This window comes from Ctenopharyngodon idella, chromosome 11 (genome assembly GCF_019924925.1).
Source record: "Ctenopharyngodon idella isolate HZGC_01 chromosome 11, HZGC01, whole genome shotgun sequence".
Lineage (NCBI taxonomy): Eukaryota > Metazoa > Chordata > Actinopteri > Cypriniformes > Xenocyprididae > Ctenopharyngodon > Ctenopharyngodon idella.
The window spans coordinates 51,946-70,896 of record NC_067230.1 but is presented as its reverse complement, the minus strand read 5'-3'; positions in this window follow the sequence as shown (position 1 = coordinate 70,896).

The window sequence follows — 18,951 nt, the reverse complement described above, 5'->3', positions numbered from 1 at the left end:
TATGTTTGTTGCACTGCAATGCATACAAGAACTACTTAATCCGTCATGCAATAAACAATTAAATCGACACTGTGCACTTGTTTCTTTGCATTGTTTATAAGAACAAAATCCATGGTGCATTGAAGACATAACATATGCATACTTAACTTATTCTGTTATGAATTCTTTAATTCATAACAGAATAAGAATAAGAATAAGAATAAGATAACGCCTAACCGTTGTGCATCGATGAATAACACATGCAAAATGCACTGTTTCATTGCATTGCATACAATAACTGTTATTCCGTTGTGCACTGAAGAGATAACACATAAATTATGTTGTTTCATTGCATAAGACTTGACATTAACATCTATATTGAAGAATAACACGAGAAATAACACTGATTCATTGCGTTCATTGATGTTGCATTGCATTGCATGAAAGAGCTAATCTAATCCGTTGTGCATTGAAGAGATAACATGACAGGTGCTTGTTGCACTGCGTTGCATACAAGAACTTACTCTTTCCTTTATGCATTGAAGAGAAAACAAATCACATATTTGTATTCCAATGCATTAAGAACTGTTTCATTGCATTGCATACAATAGTTAACTTATTACGCTGTGCATAGAAGAAATAATATAACATATGTGCTGTTGCATTGCTACATGTAAGTTATGCACTGTTTCCTTGCATTGTGTACAAGAATTAACTTATTCCTTTGTGCAATGAAGAGATAACACATAACCTATATGGTGCTGCAACGAATGAACTAACTCATCCGTTATGCATTGAAGAGATAACACATAACGTGTATTGCAGTAACTTATTCTGTTGCGCATTGAAGAGATAACATGACAGGTGCTTTGTTGCACTGCGTTGCATACAAGAACTTACTCTTTCTTTTGTGCATTGAAGAGAAAAAAAATCACATTATGCTGCTGTATCGCAATGCATTAAGAACTGTTTCATTGCATTGCATACAATATTTAACTTATTACGCTGTGCTTAAAAGAAATTAATATAACACATGTGCTGTTGCATTGCTACATGTAAGTTATGTAGTTTTTCCTTGCGTTGTATCCAAGAACTAACTTATTCCTTTGTGCAATGAAGAGATAACACACTCACATGTACATGTGGATTATTCGTGGGTCAGATGTGGGAAGAATCTAGGCATTGCATTGCATACAAGATCAGTCCGTGTGCATTGAAGAGATGACACATGAAATGTGTTGTTGCATTGCAATGCACAGACGAACTAACTTAATGCGTTATTTAATGAAGTATTACATAAAAGCTGTGCACTTGTTGCTTTGCACTAAATCCGTTGCGTATTGAAGACATATCACATGACATGTGTTGTTGCATTTGCATTGCATACTTCAGTTATGCAACTTATGCACACTGCATAAAACCTAACCTGTTCCGTTGTGCATGGAAGAGAAATAACATTGCATATGTATTGTTCTATTGCATTTCATGAAAGATCTAACCTAATCCGTTGTGCATTGAAGAGATGACACAATATGTGCTGTTGCAAACACATGACTTATTCCGTTATGCAATGAAGAATTACATATAAGCTACGAACTTGTTTCTTTGCATTGTGTACAAGGACAAACGTATTCCGTTGTGCATTGAAGAGATATCGCATGACATGTGTTGTAGCAATTGCATTATATGCTTAACTTATTCCGTTAATAACGTAGCCGTTGTGCATTGAATAATATCATGTAAAATGCGCTAATTCATTGCATTGCATACAATATCTGTGTTATTCCGTTGTGCATTAAAGAGATAACACATAATTTATGTGCTATAATTTCATTGCATACACGACAAAGTGTATATACATATAAACTTCTGGAGATATATGCTCTGCTTCATTGCATTGCTTGCCAGAACTAACATAATCCGCTCTGCATGACATATGTGCTGTGGCATTGCTAGCACTTAACACAGGTGTTGTTGCACTGCACTGTTGCACTGCGTTGCATAAAAGAACTACATTGCATATGCACTGTTGCATTGCATAGCATGCAAGCTCTAACCTAATCGTTGTGTATTGAAGAGATGACACTTAAGTGTTGTTGCATTGCATTGTATGCTTAACTTATTCCGTTAACTGAACTTGCATTAACATACATTAGAGACAACGCGTAGCCGTTGTGTATTGAAGAATAACACATAACTTATGTGCTGTTATTTCATTGCATACAAGACATCCTGACATATTAACTTCTGCATTGTCAAGAACTAAATATTCCATTGGTGCTGCAACGAATGAACTAACTCATCCGTTATGCATTGAAGAGATAACACATGGCAAGTGCTTGTTGCACTGCTTTGCATACAAGAACGAACTCTTTCATTTGTAGATTGAAAAGAAGACAAATCACATATACTGTTGCATTGTAATAGACACAAGAACTACCTTGGTTTCATTGCATTTCATACAATAATTAACGTATTACGCTGTGCATAGAAGAAATAATGTCCTTTTTTTGATATAAAACAGTTTAATGTTGTTACAAAGTAATAAGTCCCTTATCCTTTAGGCGGCGACCAGGTGCTTGAGAAGAGTTGAGTTGCACTGTTAAAGGAATTGAAGCAAGCCAATGTGACAGTGTTTGATGAATCACATTTTGCTCGTGTGTTCAGTCAAAATGTGATGTTCATAAATCACATTAACACTTAAATGAAATCAAGCCGCTTTATTGAAACATCTCAATGTCATAAACTAAAATGTTACACACAAGAACTAAAATGACATTTGTTGTGCATTAAAGAGGTAGCGCATATGTTCTGTTGCAATGCAAGGCATACAAAAACTACATAAAAGCACAGTTTCCTTGTATTATAAAAAGAACAACGAAATGCAATGAATGTAAGATAGTAATCATTTGTGCACTGAAAAAATTTACACACGGTCGAATTGCATTGAAGAGAAAACAAATCACATATGCATTGCAATAAATACAAGAACTAACTGTTTTTTTGCATTGTATACAAGAATTAACTTATTCCTTATTCATTGAAGAGGAAACAATGAATGAATGTTGCAATGAATGAATTAACTCGTCGGTTGTGCATTGCCATGAATACAATATTTCCTTGCATTGTATACAAAACTAACTTATTCTGTTGTGCACTGAAGTGATAACACATATCTAACTTAACCCGATGTGAATAGAAAAGATAACACATACTTATGTTCTTTTGCATTGCAATAAATTTCATTTGTGCATTCAAAATCATTTTAATTGTGCATTCAATTCAATATTATAATTTAATCCGTTGTGCAGTGATAAATAACATATCAGCAATGCACTGTTTGTTCTCTTCCGTTCCGTTGCATTGCAATGCATACAAGACGTAACATATAAACTTTGCATTGTATACAAGAATTAACTTATTCACTTAATGTTTATGTATATAAATAAAATAACTAACTCATTTCGTCTTTGCATTGAGGAGATAACATAGTGCTATTGCATTGATCTAACTTATTCCGTTGTGCAATGAAGAGGTAACATACATGTGCCCTTGCATTGCAATGCATAAAAGAGTACATATAAGGTATGCGCTGTTTCATTACATTTGTATAGAAGAACCAACTTATTACGTTATGCATTGAACAGATAACACATACCAAATTTCGTGTGCATTGAAGAGATAACATATAACATATCCTGTGACATTGCGTTCAAAATCTGGATAATTTTGAAGTGAAAAATAGCATATAAGGAAAGCGCTGTTTCATCGCAATGTACACAACAACTAACTTGTTCTGTGGAGCAATTAAGCCATACAGTAGTCCATAAATGACCTACTGAACATATTTCTGGCCAAAGAGTTCTTGAACTTGAACATTCTATATAGAGTTATTGATTCCTTTTGATGTCACAACAGCCCACATTAGTCCACATTTGACCTATTGAACATATTCACCCATACATAAATCCATATTAGACCTGCTGAACATATTACTGGCAAATAAGACCTCGATCATGAAATTCCTATACATACTAATTGACTCCGATGATGTTAATTAACTCAGACAATTAACTCAGTCTATATTTAACCGACTGTATACATTATGCACTGCATTGCATAAAAGAACTACATTGCATTTGTACTGTTGCATTGCGGTGCATGCAAGATCGTTGTTTAAGTGTTGTTGCATTGCATGTATGCTTAACTTATTCCGTTAACTTATCTTGCATTAACATACATTAAAGAGATAATACGTAGCCGTTGTGTATTGAAGAATAACACGTAACTTATGTGCTGTTATTTCATTGCATACAAGACAAAGACCTGACATATTAACTTCTGCATTGTCAAGAACTAAATATTCCATTTTGCGTTGAAGAATAATACATAAGACATGTTGTATTTCATTGCACTGCATAAGTGCTAACTTGTTCAGTTGTGCATGGAAAAGAAATAAAATTGCACATGTATTGATGCATTGCATTGCATGTCAGAGCTAATCTAATCCGTTGTGGATTGAAGGGATGACACATATGTGCTGTTGCAATGTATTGTTAATGTATTAAAAGTCTCAATTATGTACACATACCATTTAAAAGTCTATATTTGACCTACTGAACATATTTCAGACACAAGAGTCCGCGATTATTAACTTTCTTTACAGACTCGTTGACTCCTTCTAGTGTTAAATCGGACAAACAGTACACCATATTTGACATAAGTATATTTCTGCACCAACTGATATAGAACTTTCTATCCAGATTCATTGACTGCTTCTGATTTAATTTCAGCCATACAGAAGTCAATATTAACCCTACTGAACATATTTCTGACCCAAGAGTACTCAATTATGAATCTATTCTATACATACTCATTGTTTCATGTTACTTCAGCCATATTTGAACCCATTTTAACTTACTGAACAAATTTCTGGCAAATTATACCTGGATGATTAGCTTTATATGTAAACTCATTGACTCATTCTGATCAGCCGTAGAGTATTGCATATTTGGCCTAATTAACATATTTCTGGCAAATTAGTCCTTGATCATGAATTTTCTGCAGATATTAAAAGATTCTTCAACCATATATACCGAGCAAGAACCATATTTACATATTGGCTTACTCTGCTATCACATCAGCCATACTGTAGTCCATTTTTGACATAATGTACATATTTCTGGCCAATTAGTCTCCGATGATGAACTTTTTATATGAACTCATTGATTGCTTCTGGTGAAACATCAGCCATTGAGAATTTGATGTAATGGACATATTTCTGGCCAAAGAGTACTCGATCTTGAAATTTTTATTTATACTTACTGACACCTTCTGATGTCACAGAAGCCATATCGAAGTCTTTTTCTATTTGACCTACTGAACATATTTCTGGCCCAAGAGTACTCTATCTTGAACTTTCTATACATAGTCATTGACTATTTCTGATTCTACTTCAGCCATACAGATGTCCGTATTAGACCTAATTAAATTTGGCAAATTAGTACATGATCTTGAACTTTCTATATATACTCATTGACGCCTTCTGATGTCAAATCAGCCATATAGAAGTCCATATTTGACTTAGTGAACATATTTCTGACCCAAGAGTCCTCAATCATTAACTTTCTTTGCAGACTCGTTAACTCCTTCTGATATTACATGGGACAAACAGTACACCATATTTGACATAATAAACATATTTCTGGCCCAAGAGTACACAATTTTGAACTTTCTATCCAGATTAATTGATTCCTTCTGATTTTATTTCAGCCATACAGGTCCATATTAACCCTACTTCATTTTTTTCTGTCCCGACAGTCCTCGATCATTAACTTTCTAAATATGATGTTAAATCAGCCATACATGAGCCCATGTTTCACCTACTGAACATATTACTGGCAAATTAGTCCTCAATCATGAACTTGTTATACATACTTTTTGAATCCTTCTAATGATATGTCAGCTATAAAATATTGCATATTTGACCTAATTGACATATTTCTTGTAAAGAGTACTTGATCTTCAACTTCTTATGCATTACAATTGACTTCTCATGATGTCACGTCACACATACAAAAAGTCTACATTAGACCTACTGAACATATTTCTGGCAAATTAGTCCTTGATCATGAACTTTTTATACATAGTCTCCTTTATTGACACCTTCTGATGACATGTAAGCTATAGATTATTGCATATTTGACCTAATGGACATATTTCTTGTCAAAGAGTAATTGCCTTTGATTTGACTTTCTATGCATTACAATTGAGTCCTTCTGATGTTACTTCAACCACACAGAAGTCCATATTAGACTAACTGAACATATTTTTTGTCAAAGAGTAATGGATTTGAACTTTCTATGCATTACTATTGAGTCCTTCTGATGTTACTTCACCCATACAGAAGTCCATACAAATACTGAACATATTTCTGGGAAATTAGTCCTAGATCATGAACTTTTTATACATACTCATTGATTCCTGATTATACGTCACCCATAGAATTTTGCATATTTGACCTGATGGACATATTTCTGGCCAAAGAGCACTCGATGTTCAACTTTTTATACATTATCATTGACTCCTTCTGATGTTACTTCACCTATACAGAAGTCCATATTAGACCTACTGAACATATTTCTGGGAAATTAGTCCTCAGTCATGAAATTTCTGAACAGACTCATTGACTCCTGATGTTACATCAGAAAGACTGCATTCCATATTTGATCTAAATAACATATTTCTGGCCGAAGAGTACTCAATCTTGAAATTTCTATAGATACACACCGACTCCTGATATTATTTCAGCCATACAGAAGTCAATATTAGACCTACTTAAATTTCTTCTGTCCCAAGAGTCCTCGATCATAAGCTTTTTACACAAACTCATTGACTCCTTCTGATGATACATCAGCCATATAGTATTGCATATTTGGCCTAATTAACATGTTTTTGGCAAATTAGTCCATGATCATGAATTTTCTGTAGATACTCAAAGCCTCACTCTGATGATTCTTCAGTCATCGATCATGAACCATATTTACAAATTGCCTTACTCTGATGTCACATCAGCCATACCATTTTTGACCTAATGAACATATTTCTGGCCCAAGAGTACTCGATCGTGATCTTTCAACGATTTCAATTCATTGATTCATTGATTCACTCTGATGCTCCTTTAGCTATATATGAACCTATTTTGGCCTACTGAACAAATTTCTGGCAAATTAGTCTCCGATGATGAACTTTTTATATGAACTCATTGACTGCTTCTGGTTATCATCAGCCATAGAGAATTTGACCTAATGGACATATTTCTGGTCAAAGAGTACTTGATCTTGAAATTTTTATATATACTTACTGACGCCTTCTGATGTCACAGAAGCCTTATCGAAGTCTTTATTTGACCTACTGAACAAATATCTGGCAGAAGAGTACTCGATCTTGAATATAGTCATTGACTCTTTCTGATTTTGTTTCAGCCATACAGAAGTCCATGTTATACCTAATCACATTTTTTCTGTCCCAAGAGTCCTCGATCATGAACTTTATATACATGCCTCACTCTGATGTTACTTCAGCCATAGAGTATTGCATATTTGACCTAATGGACATATTTTTTTGCACAAGAGCCCTCAATCATGAACTTCTTGTACGTACTCATTGACTCCTAATGAATGTCAGCCATAGAGCAGTAAATATTTGACCTTATGGACATATATCTGGCCAAAGCATATACAACACTGAAGGTTTTATACATACTCATTGACGCCTTCTGATTTCACATAAGTCTATATGTGACCTACTGAACATATTTCTGGCCAAAGAGTACTCAATCATGAACTTTTTATACACACTCATTAACTGTGATGATACGTCAGCCATAGAGTATTGAATATTTGACATTATGGACAAAGAGTATTCGATCTTGAACTTTACATATATACTCATTGACACTTTATGTTAATTTACCCATTTAGCAGTCAATATTAGACCTACTGAACATATTTCTGGCAAATTAGTACACAATCTTGAACTTTCTATATATACTAAGTGATGCCTTCTGATGTCAAATCAGCCAAATAGAAGTCCATATTTGACTTACTGAACATATTTCTGACCCAAGAATCCGCGATCATTAACTTTCTTTACAGACTCGTTGACTCCTTCTGATGCTACATGGGACAAACAGTGCACCATATTTGACATAATAAACATATTTCTGGCCCAAGAGTACACAATTTTGAACTTTCTATCCAGATTCATTGACTCCTTCTGATTTTATTTCAGCCATATAGGTCCATATTAACCCTACTTAATTTTTTTCTGTCCCGAGAGTCCTTGATAATGAACTTTCTAAATATACTCATGCCTCACTCTGATGTTAAATCAGCCATACATGAGCCCATGTTTCACCTACTGAACATATTACTGGCAAATTGGTCCTCAATCATGAACTTTTTATACACACTTATTGACTCCTTTATACATACTTATTGACGTGTCAGGTATAAAGTATTGCATATTTGACCTAATTTACACATTTCTTGTAAAAGAATACTTGATCTTCAACTTTTTATGCAATACAATTGACTTCTAATGATGTCACGTCACATACAAAAAGTCTACATTTGACTTACTGAATATATTTCTGGCAAATTAGTCCTCGATCATGAACTTTCACAGTCTCCTTCTGATGACACGTCAGCCATACAGAAGTCCATTTTAGACTCACTGAATATATTTCTTGTCAAAGAGTAATTGATTTGAACTTTCTATGCATTCCTATTGAGTTCTTCTGATTTTACTTCTCCCACACAGGAGTCCATGTTAGACTTAATGAACACATTTGTGGCAAATTAGTCCTTTATCATGAACTATCTATACATACTCATTGCCTAACTCTGATGTCACTTCAGCTATACAGAACACCATATTAGACCTACTGAACATATTTCTTGCAAATTAGTCTTCGATCCTGAACTTTGTATACAGACTCACTGACTCCTGATGTTACATCAGACAGACAGTAGTCTGTCATTTGACAAAATGAACATATTTACTTGCCCATGAGTACTCAATCTTGAACTTTCTTTACATCCTCATTGACTCCTTCTGATTTTATTTCCGCCATTCAGAAGTCCATATTATCTCTACTGAACATATTTCTGACCCAAGAGTACTCGATCATGAACTTTCTATACATACTCACTGCATCACTCTGATGTTACTTCAGCCATATATGTGAACCCATTTCGACCTACTGAACAAACTTCTGGCAAATTAGTCCTCGATGATGAGCTTTTTATACAAACTCATTGACTCCTTCTGATGATACATCAGCCATAGAGTAGGCGTAGAGTATATATAAAAAGTTAAATATTTAATAGTCTTTTGCCAGTAATATGTTCAGTCATTGAAATATGGACTACTGTCTGGCTGAAGTAACATCAGAGTGAGGAAATGAGTATGTATAGAAAAATCATTTAAGTCGGTTTAATATGGACGGTGAAAAAAATGAGAAAAAAATCAGAAGGAGTCAATGAGTATGTACAGAATGTTCGAGATCGAGTACTCTTAGGCCAGGAATATGTCAAATATGGACTACTATCTGTCTGATGTAACATCAGGACTCAATGAGTCTGTATTGAAAGTTCATGATCGAGGACTCTTGGGTCGTAAATATGTTCACTTGGTCAAAAATGGACTTCTGTATGGCTGAAGTCACATTAGAATGTGTAAATGAGTATATAAAAAAGTTAAATATCCTATACTCTTTGGGCAGAAATATGTTCAGTCGGTCAAATATGGACTACTGTCTGGCTGATCTAACATCAAAAGGAGTCAATGAGTATGTATAAAAAGTTCATGATTGAGGACTAATTTGCCAGAAATGTGTTCAGTAGATTTAACATAGTCTTCTGTATGGCTGAAGTAACATCAGAATGAGGTAATGAGTTTGTATAGAAAAATCATTATCGAGGATTCTTGGGACAGAAAAAATGTAAGTAGGTTTAATATGGACTTCTGAATGTTGGAAATAAAATCAGAAGGAGTCAATGCGTATGTAAAGAACATCCAAGATCAAGTACTCTTGGGCCTGGAACATGTTTATTATGTCATATATGGACTAATGTCTGGCTGATCTAACATCAAAAGGAGTCAATGAGTATGTATAAAAAAGTTCATGACTGAGGACTAATTTGCCAGAAATATGTTCAGTCGGTCACACACGCTCATGTTTGGCTGAAATAACATCAGAAGGAGTCAATGAATATGCATACAAAGTTCAAGATCGAGTACTCTTGGGTCAGAAATATGCTTAGTAGGTCAAATATGGACTTCTGTATGGCTGATGTCATGTCATGTTCAGTAGGTCTAATATGGACTTCAGTGTGGGTGAAGTAACATCAGAATGAGTCAGAAGTGATATGAAAAGATTAAAATCGACTTCTTTCGGGTCAGAAATCTTCATGATTGATGACTAATTTGCCAGTAATATGTTCAGTAGGTCTAATATGGACTTCTGTATGGTGGAAATAAAATCAGAAGGAGTCACTAAGTATGTATAGAAACTTCATGATTGAGGACTAATTTGCCAGAAATTAGTCCTCAAGTCGGTCACACATGGGCTCATGTATGGCTGAAATAAAATCAGGAGACAATGAGTATGTATAGAAAGTTCAAGATCGAGTCCTCTTGGGTCAGAAATATTCTTAGTAGGTGAAATATTGACTTCTGTATCGCTGATGTGACATCAGTAGGCGTCATTGATTATATATAAAAAGATCAATATTGAATACTCTTTGGCCAGTAATGTGTTCAGTCGATCAAATATGGACTACTGTCTGGCTGATCTAACATCAGATGGAGTCAGTGGGTATGTATAGAAACTTCATGATCGATGACTAATTTGTCAGAAATGTGTCTACTGGACTACTGGAAGTCAATAGTAACATATGAAAAGTTCATGGTTGACAACTCATGCGTCAGAAATATGTTCAGTCGATCAAACATGGACTACTGTCTGGCTGAAATACCATCAGAAGGAGTCAATGAGTACGTATCAATGTTTGATGTAACATCGAGACTCAATGAATCTGTATAGAAAGTTCATGATCGAGGACTCTTGGGTCAGAAATTTGTTCAGGTGGTCAAATATGTACTTCTGTATGGCTGATGTCACATTAGAAGGCATAAGGCATTAGAAGGCATAAAGAACTTAAATATCGAATACTCTTTGGCCATAAATATGTTCAGTCAGTCAAATAAGGACTACTGTCTGGCTGAAATACCATCAGAAGGAGTCAATGAGTACATATCAATGTTTGATGTAACATCAGGACTCAATGAATCTGTATAGAAAGTTCATGATCGAGGACTCTCGGGTCAGAAATTTGTTCAGGTGGTCAAATATGTACTTCTGTATGGCTGATGTCACATTAGAAGGCATGAATGAATATATAAAGAAGTTAAATATCGAATACTCTTTGGCCATAAATATGTTCAGTCGGTCAAATAAGGACTACTGTCATGCAGATTAAACATCAGAAGGAGTCTATTAGTATAGATGAAAAGTTTATGTCAGAGGACTCTTTGGCCAGAAAAATATTCAGTAAGTCATATATGGCCTGGCTGAATTATCATCAGAAGGTGTCTATGACTCTTAAGAAATATGTTCAAAAGGTCAAATATGTGCTACTGTCTAGTTGATGTAGAAGAAATAGTTAAAGAGTAAGTTTAGTAAGTTCAAGATCGTGGTCTCTTTGCTCAGAAATCTGTCCAGTAATTCAAATTAGGACCACTTTCATGTATCATCAGAAGGAGTCATTGAGTATGAGTAAGATAATGTTCGAGATCTCTTTGGCCTGAAATATTTTAATTCTGTCAAATATGGACTACTGTCTGGCTGATGCATCATTAGAAAGCAAAGTATTGCATTCTAATACCACATTGCATTGCTTTAATGCTCCAAGTGAATTGCAAAAACATAATTCTTAGTCAAAGTTCTGTTTAAGGCATAGTTTAATGACATTTATGTGATGCCAATCAGATTCTAAATTGTTAATTTACTGCTCACCTTCAATGCTTTATTTTACAACACACAACACTATTGCTATTCCTTGAAGATTGCCTGTATGCTGAATTACGACTTGAATTACGACTCAGAGATGCACTAGTCCTGAGAGACATACCAATGAAAATAAGAAACAATTGATTTGTAAGATGAGAAATCAAATTTATTTTCTAAAATCAAAATAAAACTGAACACCTCAATGTTGCAATAAATCAAGGTCGACACAACAACCTTTTAAACGTCTACAAACTCTCAAGTCTCAGTTGAGCTCAAGTGCACAGAAAGGCCATAAGTAAACCAATATCCTTCAAAACGGTCTTGTCAATATAGCGGATAAATAAAACAATGTTAAGTAAAATTAAATAGTCAAAGTCTACTGTATGTTCTGGTTTGAGTCTCATCACCAGCTGCAGTCATTTCCTCATCTTATAAATAAAACACCTGCGATCAGCAACTACCTGCTAATGCACTCACATTCACGTAAAGTATCCTTGTTGACAAGTTTTGGGTGAGTAAAGGCAAAAAGCAATGCCCTTAGATGGCGATATCGCTTCTTTATATCAGAAACAAACTGCTGAAGAAAAAGTTAGCTGCCTGAAAAATGTAATGTGTAATTGCATTACACATCACAAATGTAATGGAGTAAAAAGTACATTTACTTGCTCAAAAATTTAGTCAAGTAGAGAGTAAAAGTTGCCAATATTTTTGATACTCAGTACAACTACAAAGTAGCCAAAAAGATACTTAAGTACAGTAACTAATTACATTTACTCAAGTACTTTACACCTCTGTCATTAAGAACGGTTTCACTGCATTGCATACAATAGTTAACTTATTACGCTGTGCATAGAAGAAATTAATAGAACATATGTGCTGTTGCATTGCTACATGTAAGTTATGCACTGTTTCCTTGCATTGTATCCAAGAACTAACTTATTCCTTTGTGCAATGAAGAGATAACACATATATTGAAGAGATAATTACATATATACTCACATCTGGTACATGTGGATTATTCGTGGGTCAGATGTGGGACGAATCTAGGAATTGCATTATTGCATGCAAGATCAATCGTTGTGCATTGAAGAGATGACACATATGTGTTGTTGCATTGCAATGCACAGAAGAACTAACTTAATGCGTTATTTATTGAAGAATTACATATAAGCTGTGCACTTGTTTCTTTGCATTGTATTCAAGAACTAAATCCGTTGTGCATTGAAGACATATCACATGACATGTGTTGTTGCATTGCATTGCATACTTAAGTTATTCCGTTATGCATTAAAGAGATAACGCGCGTAACCGTTGTGCAATGAAGAATAATACATGTAAAATGCTCTAATTCATTGCATTGCAACAATAACTGTGTTATTCCGTTGCGCGTTGAAGAGATAACATGACAGGTGCTTGTTGCACTGCGTTGCATACAAGAACTAACTCTTTCTATTGTGCGTTGAAGAATAACACATAAGTAATGTTATATTTCTTTGCACTACATAAGACCTAACTTGTTCCGTTGTGCATGGAAGAGAAATAACATTGCATATGCATTGTTCCATTACATTTCATGAAAAATCTAACCTAATCGGTTGTGCATTGAAGAGATGACAAAATATGTGCTGTTGCAAACTCCTGACTTATTCCGTTATGCAATAAAGAATTACATATAAGCTACGAACTTGTTTCTTTGCATTGTATACAAGAAAAAACGTATTCCGTTGTGCATTGAAGAGATATCGCATGACGTGTTGTTGCATTGCATTGTATGCTTAACTTATTCCGTTAACTTATTCATGCATTAGAAATAACGCGTAGCCGTTGTGCACTGAATAACGTAAAATGCACTGATTCATTGCATTGCATATCTGAGTTATTCCGTTGTGCATTAAAGAGATAACACGTAACTTATGTGCTATAATTTCGTTGCATACACGACAAAGACCTGACATATAAACTTCTGCACTGAAGAATAACAGGAGATATGTTCTGTTTCATTGCATTGCTTGCCAGATAATCCGCTAACATAATCCGCTCTGCATAACATATGTGCTGTTGCATTGCCAACACTTTATAACTTCATCTGTTCTGCAATGAAGTGCTAGCACATAACACAGGTGTTGTTGCACTGCATTGCACTGCATTGCATAAAAGAACTACATTGCATATGTATTGTTGCATTGCATTGCATGCAAGATCTAACCTAATCGTTGTATATTGAAGAGATGACACTTAAGTGTTGTTGCATTGCATGTATGCTTAACTCATTCTGTTAACTTAACTTGCATTAACGCATAGCCGTTGTGTATTGAAGAATAACACGTAACTTATGTGCTGTTATTTCATTGCATTGCATGTAAGAGCTAATCTAATCCGTTGTGGATTGAAGATATAACACATATGTGCTATTGCAATGTATTGCAAACAAGACCTGTCTTATTCGGTTGTGCATTTTAGAGATTATATATATGTGTCGTTGCATTGCAATGCATACAAGAACTACTTAATCCATTATGCAATTAGCAATTACATATAAACTGTGCACTTGTTTCTTTGCATTGTATACAAGAACAAAATCCATGGTGCATTGAAGACATATCATAGCATACTGTTAATTTATTCTGTTATGCATTGAATAGATAACGCCTAACCGTTGTGCATCGACGAATAACACATCTAAAATGCACTGTTTCATTGCATTGCATACAATAACTGTTATTCTGTTGTGCACTGAAGAGATAACACATAAATTATGTGCTGTTATTTCATTGCATAAGACCTGACATTAACCTCTATATTGAAGAATAACACAAGAAATAACACTGTTTCATTGATTTGGAACACAGGTGATGTTGTACTGCATTGCATGAAAGAACAAATTGTTTTCTTGTGCGTGGAAGAGAAATAACATTGCACTTGTATTGTTGCATTGCATGAAAGAGCTAATCTAATCCGTCGTGCATTGAAGAGACAACATGATAGGTGCTTGTTGCACTGCGTTGCATACAAGAACGTACTCTTTCCTTTGTGCATTGAAGAGAAAACAAATCACATATGCTATTGTATTGCAATTGTAAACATTAAGAACTGTTTCATTGCATTTGCATACAATAGTTAACTTATTACGCTGTGCATAGAAGAAATTAATATAACATATGTGCTGTTACATTGCCACATGTAAGTTATGCACTGTTTCCTTGCATTGTATACAAGAACTAACTTATTCCTTTGTGCAATGAAGAGATAACAAATAACCTATGTGGTGCTGCAACGAATGAACTAACTCATCCGTTATGCATTGAAGAGATAACATAACATGCGCATTGCATTGCAGTAACTTAATCTGTTGTGCAGTGAAGAGATAACACATGACAAGTGCTTGTTGCACTGCTCTGCATACAAGAACGAACTCTTTCATTTGTAAATTGAAAAGAAAACAAATCTCATATACTGTTGCATTGTAATAGACACAAGAACTAACTTGTTTCATTGCATCGCATACAATAAATAATGTATTACGCTGTGCTGTTGTATTACAATACATACAAGAACTAACCTGAAGTTTTATGCACTGCTTCCTTATATTTTAAACAAAAACTAACATTTCTTATGCATTGAAGAAATAACACATAACATATATGGTGTTGCGATGAATGAACGTTAAGCATTGAGAGGTAACACATAACATGCACTACAGTAACTTAATCCTTTGTGCAGTGAAGAGATAACACACGACAGCCGCTTGTTGCATACAAGAAATAACTCTTTCATTAGTGCATTAAAGAGAAAACACAAATCATAATATTGCATTGCAATAAATACAAGAACTAACTGTTTCATTGCATTACATACAATAGTTAACTTATTACGCTGTGCATAGAAGAAATTATGTCCTGTTTGTGATATAAAACAGTTTAATGTTGTTATAAGTAATATGTGCTTATGTAATATGTAACATTTGCTTGTGTGTTCAGTCAAAAGCTTTGATGTTAATAAATCACATTAACTCTTTAATGAAACCAAACCGCTTTATTGAAACATCTCAATGTTATGAACTAAAATGTTACATAGAAGAACTAAAATGACATTCGTTGTGCATTAAAGAGGTAACACATATGTTCTGTTGCATTGCAATGCTTACAAGAACTACATATAAGCTATGCACAGTTTCCTTGTATTGTAAAAAGAACAACGAAATGCAATGAATGTAAGAAATAGATAACATATATATACACGATCAAATTGCATTGAAGATAAAACAAATCACATATGCTGTTGACTGCAATAAATACAAGAACTAACTTATAGCACTGAAGTGATAACACATATCTAACTTAACCCGATGTGAATAGAAAAGATAACACATACTTATTTTGCATACTTTTTTGCATACTTTTGCATTGCAATAAATTTCATTTGTGCATTCAAAATCATTTCATTTGTGCATTCAATTCAATTATAACTTAATCCATTGTGCAGTAATGAATAAGATATCAGCAATGCACTTGTTTGTGCACTATTCATTTAAGAGGTATTACATAAGTTCTGTTGCATTGCAATGCATACAAGAAATAACATATAAACCTTGCATTATATACAAGAATTAACTTATTCCCTTAATGTTTATGTATATAAATAAAATAACTAACTCATTTCGTCTTTGCATTGAGGAGATAACAGTGCTATTGCATTCAACCTTTTCACAATATTCTAATTTTCTGAGATACTGAATTTGAGATTTTCCTTAGTTGTCAGTTGTAATCATCAAAATTAAAAGAAATAAACATTTGAAATATATCAGTCTGTATGTAATGAATGAATATAATATACAAGTTTCACTTTTTGAATGGAATTAGTGAAATAAATCAACTTTTTGATGATATTCTAATTATATGACCAGCACCTGTATACAGTATGTAGCCTATATAATAGGCAACATGCTATTTTTTCCTTTTCTTAAAGTTATAACTTTTGTTTTAGGCAATATTCTTGGTTTATTTCATTAATATTGAGTATTAATGAATGTCACACAAAAGGTTTTATTTTCTCTGCCAACTAAACTTCCCATGCAAATCAGAACCGTTGTGCAACTGGCTCGTAGCGCACAGAGCAGTGTTTCATTCCTGAATGAATCAGAGTCTTTGAACAAATCAGTTGACCGAGTGATTCAGTGGCCCAATAGATTATAGAAATCCACTTGATATTTATTCCCGAATGAATCAGCGTTTTGAACGTATCGGTTGAATAAATGACTCATTCATTAACACAATGACTTGCTGCCATCTACTGGCGACATAATTTCATAATCCAAATATCGTTTCATTTTGTCATTCATTTAATATTTCTGTATTCAAAATGTTGTTTAAAACATTAATCTCATTATGCAGTTGTAACTGCTACGCATTTACTGCCCTCTCTGAGCAACATTATCTAACATCTCATTAAATAGATCTAAAAGCAACTTCAGGTGCTGCTTCTTTGACACCTCTGCAAGCCTTTGGTTGATACTGATTTAACTGGTAACAACCTTTTTTTTTTTTTTTTTTTTAACAAACGAAAAAATGGGAAACGACCGTTTTCTCGTTTCTGCATATTTCATTTCAAATTGGAAAACAAACTATCAAAACGTACACAGACCGTCATGACGGCGTACTACTTCACCAGAGTTTGAAAAATGCACTTTCAGCCATCTTTTTGTAATCGCGATGCGTGAGGCAACTTTGATGATCAAAGAAGAAGAAAACAAAGGAGCGCACGTTTGGATGACTACAGATGAGACGTTATGTATTACAAATAAAGAGGCAAGTATCTTGATATATGCTTTCTTTATTTTTATTTTTTCACCGTAACATCGCAGTTCTTATTGCCATTAAGAGTGTAATTTAGTTTAATCGCAATATGGAGGTGAATTAATCATGTTACCTATAATTTATTTATGATTGCATTATAATAATTTCTTATATATAAATGTGATCGCGTGTGTGGGCGTGAATTTGGCTGCTGGAAATATAATATTTGAATTGAACTCTGACTTTTTAAATCATTTTAAATGACTTAAAGTTAAATTTCCAGAACTAAATTTAAAGATCTGATCTTGTAACATTTAAAGACATTTATATACATTTAATCCATCTAATCGCTATTATAACCACCAGTAGGCCTAATGTTCAATGTCACCCCCTCTAAAAATACTGCTTATAATCTATTTTTCTTTTTGCATTTGAAAAGTGAGGTGTTCAATGACTGTTTGTGTTTGTAATATGTAATATTTTTGAGCTTATCCGGAGTTATATATTCATTTTGTAGGATCAGTACAGATTTGTTATAGATACAGTGCAAGCTGTGTGGAATCAAAGACCCGTATTGATGAGGTGATGTTACAGGTTTTGCCATTAATTCTGCCATTAATTCAGCCAGCACACCCTGATCACATACTACAAGCTAAAACACTGCCATCAGCTATCTTTATAGCTTTTAAATGCATTGAATCTTTTCTATTTGCAAGTAATATATTCTCACCTGTGCACTTACAAATCCCCATCTAATCATTATATATTTATATATAATGATATTATATCATTATTTTCAAAGCAAAAACGCATTCTGTGTGAATGACCCCTCAATTTGCTTGGGTCTTGGGTTATTTATCTATATTTTTGTAATCGATAAAGTTATGTTTAATTCCCTGTAAAGTAGAAATAAAAACATTTATAAAAATGTTCTCTATGTTTAAAGGCCAGTGTCAGTGAAGATGGTGTGGTCACTGGAATCCTGGTGTTTGTGGGAAATGTGAAGGAGCCTCTTCCAGGATTCTACTACAGTGTTGTCCTGATGACTGAGGTAATTCATCTTAGGTGATGCAGTTGCGGTCAAAAGTTTACTTGCACCTTGCA